This window comes from Rattus norvegicus, chromosome 6, assembly GCF_036323735.1.
Source record: "Rattus norvegicus strain BN/NHsdMcwi chromosome 6, GRCr8, whole genome shotgun sequence".
Lineage (NCBI taxonomy): Eukaryota > Metazoa > Chordata > Mammalia > Rodentia > Muridae > Rattus > Rattus norvegicus.
Genome location: NC_086024.1, coordinates 67528031 through 67539011, shown reverse-complemented (window position 1 = coordinate 67539011; position 10981 = coordinate 67528031). Strand labels below are relative to the sequence as shown.

General features: G+C 39.8%; 1 pseudogene; it reads right to left on the bottom strand.

The window, feature by feature from the left end:
• Positions 1-8100: 8100 nt before the first annotated feature.
• Positions 8101-9344, bottom strand: Gpatch4-ps1 (G patch domain-containing protein 4, pseudogene 1; annotated as a pseudogene).
• Positions 9345-10981: the final 1637 nt, after the last annotated feature.

Here is a 10981-nt window from a genome sequence, read left to right as displayed (position 1 = left end):
GCCACTACTTAAGGACTATACATGGACTGACCCTGGACTCTGACCTCATAGGTAGCAATGAATGTTCTAGTAAGATCACCAGTGGAGGGGGAAGCCCTTGGTCCTGCTAAGACTCATCCCCCAGAGAACGTGATTGTTGGGGGAAGGGCAGCAATGGGGGAAGGATGGGGAGGGGAACACCCATAAAGAAAAGGAGGGGGAGGGATTAGGGGGATGTTTGCCTGGAAACCGGGAAAGGGAATAACACTCAAAATGTAAATAAGAAACACTCAAGTTAATAAAAAAAAAAACCAAAAAAAAAAAAAACCAAAAACCAAAAAACAAAAAACCAAAAAACAAAAAAACAAAACACACTGCTCAGAATTCATTTGATATTGTCCAAGTACGTCTGGGTATGGGGACTGTATTGGAGTTTGGTAAATATACCAGTATCACTCCATTAAAGGAAGAAATATTCCACACACCAGCAGCAACTAAATGTCAATATCTCTTTAGATAGGGAGGGAATTTTATGCCTACCTGCCTTCCTCCATGCTGGAATTTTGTCAGTTTTAAGTTTGTGCACATCTTGTGTATGTCATCAGCTCTGTGAACTCATATGTGTGTCTTCCCTATTGTGTTCCTAAAACATTGTTTCCTTACATTCACCTAACTCCTCTGGCTCTTGCAGGATCTCTGCCTGTTCCATGGGATATGGAACTAAACAGAGAGTTCTCAAAATATAAAACACAAATAGCTGAGAAATACTTTTTAAAATGTTCAACATCTTTACCCTTCAGAGAAGTGCATAATGAGATTTCATCTTGCCCCAGTCAGAATAGCCAAGATCAACAAAACAAATGACAACAAATCATGACAAGTATTTGTGGGAAGGGAAACACTTTTTCACTGCTCATGGGAGTGCAAACCGGAACTGGCACATCAGCAGGGAGGTGACTCAAAAAGTAGAATATGAATCCACCTCAAATTCTACCTACACCACTCTTAGATATTTTACTGTAGAGAGACCCACTCATCCATGCTCAATGCTTCTTGTTTCACAATAGCCAGAAAATGGAAACAGTCTACATATTTCTCAGTTAATGAATGGATGATGGAAATGTGCTAAACTTACATAATAGAGTGTTATTCAGGTGTTAAGAAAAATGAAACTTATAGATAACTTAATATTCATATTTTATATTTTATGATTTGTTTGTTTCTGTGCCCCATATGTAAATTAGCAACATGGGGCATAGAGATAGTAAAAGCCAGAGGTGGTAGATGGCTGTAATTGAACAATATTTCACATGCAGTGACCTCCAAAGATAAACACTGCATGTTTTCTTTCACATATAAAATATTAACTTTAAAGATCTTTATTAGAGCTTTGTTGTTTCATTTAGAATACTCACAAAGGTGAGGGATCTGGCGAGGGATGACAGTAAAAGAGGGGATCTTTCAAGAAGTAGGAAATAAACTGTAGTGTTACAAGATTAAAGGGCAAATAAAACCAAAGAACTAAAAGAAATGGGGAGCCAGAGGACAGAATTGAGGAAGGGATCTGAGGAGGGATGATAACACTGAAGGCTTTTTGAGCAGCTATGTGGAAACTTATTAATGTACAAGTTTCCAAAATACACACATATGAAAAGGAGGTTAAATTATATCCCTGTATAATTGGGGAACACAACCAAATAAAAACCCAGTACCAGCAATGCGTTACTTCCTTTTGAGTTGTTCACCACTCGAGTTCCATAGACCCCCCCAATAAGTATATTTCACACACACACACACACACACACACACACACACACACGAACTCATGCACACACTCGCAAAAGTGTATGTGTGTGCAATGTTACTGGTTACTTTCAGAGCTTGATAGAAGACCCTATTGCGGCAGTCACGTCTAACAAAGTGATCAAACATGAAGAAACCAAACCATTGCTCAACTGGAAACTTTATCTCTAATGGGTAAATGTCATACTGTTAGAAGATGATGGGTAGGGTACTAGAGAAGAATCAGTCTCACCCAGCAATGAGTCCTGCGGCCTACAATAATGACCCAACTGGCTTCATATTTCCTCTTGTACAATGGTGATATGAATATTGTGGGTGTGTGGTAATTTAAAAAAGAATGGTCCAATATGCTTATATATTTGAATGTTTAGTCATTAGGAAGTGGCACTATTTGAGAAGGATTTAAAGGTGTGGCCTTTTAGAGTAGGCCTGACCTTGTTGGAGGAAGTAGGCTTCGTGGTTTCAAGAGCTCAAGCCAGAACCAATTATCTCTTTCTCCCTGCTGCATGTGGATCAGGACACAGAACTTTCAGCTACTTCTCCAGCACCGTGTATACCTGTGTACTGACATGCTAACTGCCATACTGATAATAGACTAAGCTTCTGGAACTAAAAACAAGCCCCTAATTAAATGTTTTCTTTTAAAAGAGTTGCTTTGGTCTCTTCACAACAATAGCACAGTGACTAAGACAGGTAATAACCAATCAGTTTTTAAATTGGGTTGCAGTCCAACTCTATGAGATGGAATCTATACCTGGCACTGTCAATAAGTCCAAGAACATGAGGCTAGACAGGTCATGATGCTTGGACAAAAACCTACTAGTATTATTCTGCTAAGTGAGCATAATAATAAAAGGACTCCTAATGTATAATGCTACACCCATAGATTAGTCTATTACCCATCCTTCATGAGGGATGATGCTTCTTGCAATAAACAGTGATCAATAAGATACTTTGAAAAGCTCAGCCCAAATGAGATGTTTGTATCATGCCCCACAAGGCTCAGAGATCTACACACAGATTTCTTTTACATGGGGGATCAAAATCAGGTGTCCATGCTAACAAGGCAAGCACTTTATGAACTGTACCATCTTCCCAATGACTATATTTCTTAAAGCAACACACACACACACACACACACACACACACACACACACACACTTTAACTCCATCTTGTCTTATTCTGTCATCTGTTTATCTATCTATCTATCTATCTATCTATCTATCTATCTATCTACCTATCTATCTAGCTATACATATATCTATCTTTTTTAACTCTGGCCAATTTACTTTTGAAAATATTTCTTCTTTAAAAAGTACTTTACTTAGAAGAAAGATAGATAAATAATAACTAATAATTCAGTAGAACATAAATAAAATAAGAAACTATCCTGAAAATGTCCTTTCTGTCAACATCTAGAATACTTGAAACTCCATAGAAAGCTTGTTCAAAATGATTTCTCTATAAGCATAACTTCTAATCATCCCAAATAAACAACAGCTACGTACTCGTTCTCTCTTCTGCTTGGCTGAATTCCTTGTGCCATCAGAACAACATGAGCACTTATTACAAATATATGCTTCATTCTGAATGTGTGGTCAGATTGTGGGTCATAAATGTCCTGAATGATTCAATAAAGCATGGTCTTTATCCGGAAGAGGGATTTCATGCATTTTAAATGCCAAAAACCTGACAAGAAATGAAATTTTAGAGCTTAGTTTGATGTAATCTGTTCATAAGCCAAGGACTACATAGAGCTCTGATCTCATTTTCCTTTCCTGTGCTTTTATTGATGGATCTTACTATGGCATTCAGCACTTTAATTTAATCCATATTAAAGGTAGATTCAGGCTGAGCTGAGTTGTGCAGGATCTTGGTGGGCATTTACACTTGTTTATTTCTGTTTCCTATTTCTACAGGTCAATAGTTATCTAATTCTGATTAAATTGCTGTTTAAAGAAAAAAGTTAAGAAACCAATCTTCTAGGGAGACAGTCATATTCAGTGAGTCACAAAAGCCTGTCCTTAACTGCCATTATATTTTATCTTCTTCCCTGTGGCTGTGGCTGAGCACTTTTCTGAACTCCAATTAATCTTAGGAAGTGGCATAGTTTTCTTGGGATAATGAAAATATAGTGTGTATTGACATACAGCTAATTCAATCTTAAAGACCCAGGGGCTATTAAAAAAAAACAAGAAATTGCACGATTAATCACAAAATGATACCATAAGGGAAAATACATGTGTGTAATCATAAAAGTTCAAAATCAGTTTGAAAAAGTTTTCTAGATGTTTGTCTCTCTGGAATTCTGGAAGGGTCTTTCATTTTAGGTCTCCTTTAAGTTTAAATGTCACTTAATTATCTCTGATTGTGAACGGATAATGGCAAATTTAATAAATTTATTTATTTTCTCTGTATATGTGTGTGTGTTGCATAAAAATCCAGAGTTTGACCAGAGCCCTTACTTTTGAAAGTACTTGTGGATGAATAGACAATATAAGCTGATGTAATGTGCATTTTCCCTCTTCCTCTTCCAAGTTCACAGCCCACTAAAGAGAAAGGCCAGAAACACAGAAATCAACTACTAATGGCAGTGCTTATCAGAAAACCAGCCTGAATGTGAGAAATAAGCAGACTCAGTACTTGTGATGGCTTTTCTTGGTTGTCAACTTGACAACAATTAAAAATAATTAAATCCAAAAATGTAGGGCACACCTATGTGTGCTTTTTGATTAATTTGAAATAGGTATATAGATCCACTTCTAATTCAGCCCTTTGAAGTGGGAAGACAGACACCTTTTTTTCACTCTTCACTTTTCTTTTTATTATTCCAAAGTTAAGTATTACTTTTAAATCATCCATCATCATTTTTGATTTAATGTACCATCATTTCTCCAAGATATGAAATTTCTGAATCTCTTTGGAGTACTAATTCCATGTTTCTAGATTTAACAAAGCTGTTGAAGTTCTAAATTCCATTTTATTTCCCTGAAATTTCAAGACAGCTGCTGATGCAAATTTTAATATAAAATATTTAGTCACAAAATAGCATTGCTTTTATATGCACATAGTTATAATATTACTTTGCTTGTGTCAACAAAAAGTATACTATCTTTCATAAAACTCTACACAAATTCGGGACTGTTATATAAAACACAAATTACAAATGTAAAGCAGGTGCCAGCATGTTAGACTATATTACATCAAAAAGTTTTAATGGTCCCAAATATATATGTTCAACAACTAATCATATACTCAGGGGGAAAGAAAAAACAAAACTGAAACAAAAAGAAAAAATTATGACATAAATGATCACATCTACAATTCCAGTCAATTTAATCAAGTAGGGATAAATCCCCACCTTAAAGGATACTTTATTTTGCCCTCCTCCCTCAACCTGTTTTAGCTTGATTAAATGTTCAATTTTAAAGGCAGGTCTCTTTATAGAAAGAAACTGCTAGCACTCTTTACTAGTGAGGAACTATGGCAGAAAGACCCATTCTTCTAAGTCTCAAATGTGGTCCAAGAAAGCAGGTTCTGATTATAGCAACTTGTCAGTCAATCCAGAGTTCCACTGACAAAACCACTGCCCTATTGGCTTTTTATTTCTATTTCCTTCCCCAAAAAAAGGGCAATGTGTGGGAGCTGAAGAGCTCACAGGCCTATGTCTTCCCTCTAACCTCACAGCATCCCGCTCCTCATGCTCCGTTGAATTGACACTTGATGAGCAGAGGACCAGTGTGGATGAGCAGAAGACCAGTGTGGTGCTGATCTGTCATTCACTGCACTCTGGTGTGGATTTTGTAGGGGGAGGGGTAAAGAACCAGTTTTGTCAGCAGGTACTGATCACAGGCAGTTGCTATTATTAGGACTCAAATTTTGCTTTTGACATTGGTAATGTGTCTTCCTTGTTTTCATCCTCATCCTCATCTTCATCAGGATAATCTACCAAACCCACGAGTCCTTCCTTTGTGGTAATAGCTGCTGATGGAGGTGTACTCTTAGGGACAGATCCAGGACAGGCTGGAGATCCTGAGGACCCTTTAATCCAGATTTTGAGGCAGAAAGGCACACCTTTACTCTAGGACACACATTCTGCTGGAAGTCTGTACTTTTAATGTCTGCCCGCTCTTGCCTTACCAGCACATCCATTCTTTCACTGGCACTACAGTCTACTTCTTTGGGATTGCAGTGTCTACTGAAGATCAGCTGAGACATCCAGTCTCATGAACTGACCGTTTGTACCAGATTTGTGGACTTTCTGTTCACAGACAGCCAGATTTTAATTAGTTGGGCTGAAGCTTGTAAGTCTATCTTATAAATCATACACACACACACACACACACACACACACACACACACACATATATAATCTTTTCCTGATATATATATATATATATATATATATATATATCAGAAAAGATTAAAGAAAGTGTGCCCCAAAAATCTTCACCTGCTCATTTTTCTCCCCTTCTCAGAAGTGTAATCACTTGCTCCCTCCCATTTTTCCTCCAACTCATGAGTATGGTGTCGTCTGCAATGCCATTCCACTGCAGGGGCTTTCAAGCTTAAGTGTGTCTCTCAGTCCTCATTGGTCTAATAAATGCAGGTTACTGGGCCCTCGGGTTTCTGGTTCAGTATACACGAGTGAAGCCTGAGAATTCATATTTCTAGCACCTTCTTCATGTTGCTGAAACACTCGTCTAATTCAGTAGTTTTCAAGTTTAATCAGTATTAGAATCACTAGAACAGAGGAATCTCTATTTCTTACTATTCTTAGGCAATTTTTTTCCTCTTTTAATCTATGAAGCTTAACATTTGATCCTGTGGTCTAGCAGGAGATTTGGCATTGTCATCAGGGGAAACCAGCAACCTACCTAATCAAATACCTTTATTTTACCAGGCTTCCCCATCAACACTGACAAAATTCTTCATGGGACTAGGAGAGGATGGTGATGATTGTTGCTTTAGAAATGTATGAAGTTAATGGAGCATAAATTAAATGAATAGCAGTACTCAAGACCATCACATTCTATTCTGTTTTTCATCCTGTATTACAAAGAGCTAGAGATTTTGTGTTAAAATCAAATAATGATACTAAAATATTCTGAAAATTTTAATAACAAAATAGCCCAAATTGCAGATAAAGCTTCTTCCATTACAAATTTTGTAAGTTGAGACTACAATGCCAAAATCAGATTGATGAATATTAGCATCTAAAATCAAATTACTTTGCTTTTGTGTTAAAAGGAAAAAAGATTAAATACTCAAATTCCATCCTGCCCAGTTTGACATTCTACTGATTCCATTAGATGAAGACTTCTTTAAGCATCTGGAGTTGAATTTTCTTTCACCAAACTAGGTAGAACCCTCTTGGAATCTTTACAGCTCAATTGCATGCACAGACCTCATTTGGGGACAGATCAAAGAGAATATTAAAGATTATCAGCTGCAAGCTTTGCATTCACTTCTTTTAGAAGACATATCAGTCCTTGTCAGGCAAGTCAGCTTATATCTCGAACAAATTATAGTCTGAGAACCTTCTAGTAATTATCGTCAGTTATCCATGGAGAAGACTAATGAGAAAAAACAGGCAAAAACCCATGATTTCAGCTTTACTATGATGCTAGATACTTTATTGAGAGAACACAAATTTACTCTCAAAATCTGAACAGTCTCTCTTCTGAGATGCATTATAGATCATTTAACTCTTTAGGTAGAGAGACCGGAAGGTTATCTATGTTTCTATTGTCGTAGCAATTACAGAGTAGAACTTGAGACATGCCTGGTCTCTAATGATAAAAACATGTCTATTCATTTGCATTTGAGAACTGATTCTGACATGGCCATAGCTGATATAAATATGATCTCTTGTAGAGGGCCGCAATAGCATTCTCCACCACAAGATGGAGCGGGCTTCCACTGCGCCCCACGTGGAAGGCCGAGATAGTTTCTCCATTACAAGATGGCGCTGGCCTCCGCCACACCAGCCGACTTCCTTTCAGGAAGTTAACTGTGTGCGCATGTGCAAGAGTGCCTTCGTGCCAGGTCTTTGCCCACTCCGGGGCGTGCCTAATGAGATCATGGGTAAGCAACCAATCAGGTGTGGATGCAACGCGCTAGGGTGTACATAAGCCGTGCCATGCTGGCACCCTGCCGCCGCCCTCTATTATTAATAAATATAAGCATTTTGGCTACAGAAGGATTCATGTGTTCCCACGTATTCTTGCTGGCGAGAGGTCGCGCAGGACATTCTCTCTCTCTCTCTCTCTCTCTCTCTCTCTCTCTCTCTCTCTCTCTCTCTCTCTCTCTTTCCCTGGCAGCCTTCACCACTCCCTTACCTCCTGTGCTGAAGTTACTCAGACCAGGAATTTTGCCTGACAGTTGAGATTTTGATCATATCTCATATTGGTTTCCACTAGAGGGTCACTCACAGCATATGACTGTAGGGACTGCTGCCACCTTGGAACCCTGTGCTGAGACCCACTGGAAAATGAACTTCCACTGCATGTGCCTCAAAATATGAGCTCCCTCACCTTTGAAGTGGTTCAGGCTTAGAGTAGGCTTTCTTTTTCTTTCTTTCTTTTTCTTTTCAGGGACCAAGCTCTCATTTAATCATGATTAGAAACAGGCAGTCTAGGAGGGCAACCCAACCCATACATATAAATGTATGTTTTTCTTAACCTTCGGCACTGCCTCCTCCTTTTTTCTTCTTTTTCCTAGAAGATTGATCATAATACTCTGTGCTCAATTCTCCAGGCCCACTAATTCCAGCAGCCTCTTCCTCCTCACTTCCTATAACTGTTCCTTTTCTCTCTCATCTTTCTTCTTCTTTTTTTATTCTTGCTTTTCCTGAAGCTCTTGTCAGTGTGTTTCAGGAGCTCTTCACCTAGACTCTTCAGTTGTTGCAGCCTCTTCCTCCTCTTTCTGCTTCCTCTTCTTTTTCTTTTTTTGGGAGGGCTTGCTATCAGTCAGTGGTTGAGAAGTACCCACGTCCTTAGAGCCTTTGAGCTAAGCCAGGCAGAACTGCTCTTGAGCTTCCAGGCAAACAAGCTTGGCTTTCATGGTGACTCCAATCTTGGCAGCCTTGTGTGCTGTTACCTCTCACAAGCTTTGGGTAGCATCTCATCAGTCAGAATCTTTGGGGGCATGGATTCATGGTTATCAACATCACTGCAGCTCCCCAAGTCTCTGCCAGACTTCTTTTCACCTGAGGTTAGTGCGTCTGTCTTCACAAACTTCTGATACAGCAAGCTGAGCATGGAGTGATAGCACTGTGTGGTCTCCTTGGAAAGATGCCTTATCTGCACTCCATCCTTGCCTGAGTCCATTACCAAGTTGACAGTAGTCTTGTTAAGAGATCACTTTACCACTGGTTTGGAAACTCCTTGGCAAGGGCATGTCCCACCACATGGGTGTCTTGTTTCAGTGTCACCTTAAGGGCCTGGGTGATGCCATTCTCCTTCCAGCCCAGGCCTTTGCCTTGAGTCCATGAATGCTTCAGCAGCTGCTCTTCAGCAAACTTCATCCCATGACTCTTAACCTCTGGGGCAACACTCATGGCAGTGAGAGGCTCTGTCCTCAGGTTCTCAGCATGAACAATGTGGCATCATCCTCATCAGTGTACAGTCCTCTCTGTGGAAGCATGTGCCATACCCAACCTGGTGCCTCTATCATCCAGGAAGTGCCTGGAATAGGCTTTCTTTAAGCTGCTCTATTGTGCAGGAATAAAATACAATTTTAGTTATCTAGACTTATATTTTTTGTCTTTTCAGAAAAATTCAGTATATTTTGTTCACACACACACACACACACACACACACACACACACAATGGTCTTTAACAAATGTATGTAAACAGGGACAATCAAGAGACTATTTAATAGTCCCAGAGACTATTTTTTTTATTAACTTGAGTATTTCTTATATACATTTTGAGTGTTATTCCCTTTCCCGGTTTCCGGGCAAACATCCCCCTCCCCCCTCCCCTTCCTTATGGGTGGTCCCCTCCCAACCCTCCCCCAATTGCCGCCCTCCCCCCATAGACTAGTTCACTGGGGGTTCAGTCTTAGCAGGACCCAGGGCTTCCCCTTCCACTGGTGCTCTTACTAGGATATTCATTGCTACCTATGGGGTCAGAGTCCAGGGTCAGTCCATGTATAGTCTTTAGGTAGTGGCTTAGTCCCTGGAAGCTCTGGTTGCTTGGCATTGTTGTACTTTTGGGGTCTCGAGCCCCTTCAAGCTCTTCCAGTTCTTTCTCTGATTCCTTCAATAGGGGACCTATTCTCAGTTCAGTGGTTTGCTGCTGGCATTCACCTCTGTATTTGCTGTATTCTGGCTGTGTCTCTCAGGAGCGATCTACATCCGGCTCCTGTCGCTCTGCACTTCTTTGCTTCATCCATCTTGTCTAATTGGGTGGCTGTATATGTATGGGCCACATGTGGGGCAGGCTCTGAATGGGTGTTCCTTCAGTCTCTGTTTTAATCTTTGCCTTTCCCTTCCCTGCCAAGGGTATTCTTTTTCCTCATTTAAAGAAGGAGTGAAGCATTCACATTTTGATCATCCGTCTTGAGTTTCGTTTGTTCTAGGGATCTAGGGTAATTCAAGCATTTGGGCTAATAGCCACTTATCAATGAGTGCATACCATGTATGTCTTTCTGTGATTGGGTTAGCTCACTCAGGATGATATTTTCCAGTTCCAACCATTTGCCTACGAATTTCATAAACTCGTTGTTTTTGATAGCTGAGTAATATTCCATTGTGTAGATGTACCACATTTTCTGTATCCATTCCTCTGTTGAAGGGCATCTGGGTTCTTTCCATTTTCTGGCTATTATAAATAAGGCTGCGATGAACATAGTGGAGCACGTGTCTCTTTTATATGTTGAGGCATCTTTTGGGTATATGCCCAAGAGAGGTATAGCTGGATCCTCAGGCAGTTCAATGTCCAATTTTCTGAGGAACCTCCAGACTGATTTCCAGAATGGTTTTACCAGTCTGCAATCCCACCAACAATGGAGGAGTGTTCCTCTTTCTCCACATCCTCGCCAGCATCTGCTGTCACCTGAGTTTTTGATCTTAGCCAATCGCACTGGTGTGAGGTGAAATCTCAGGGTTGTTTTGATTTGCATTTCCCTTATGACTAAAGATGTTGAACATTTCTTTAGGTGTTTCTCAGCCATTCGGCATTCCTCAGCTG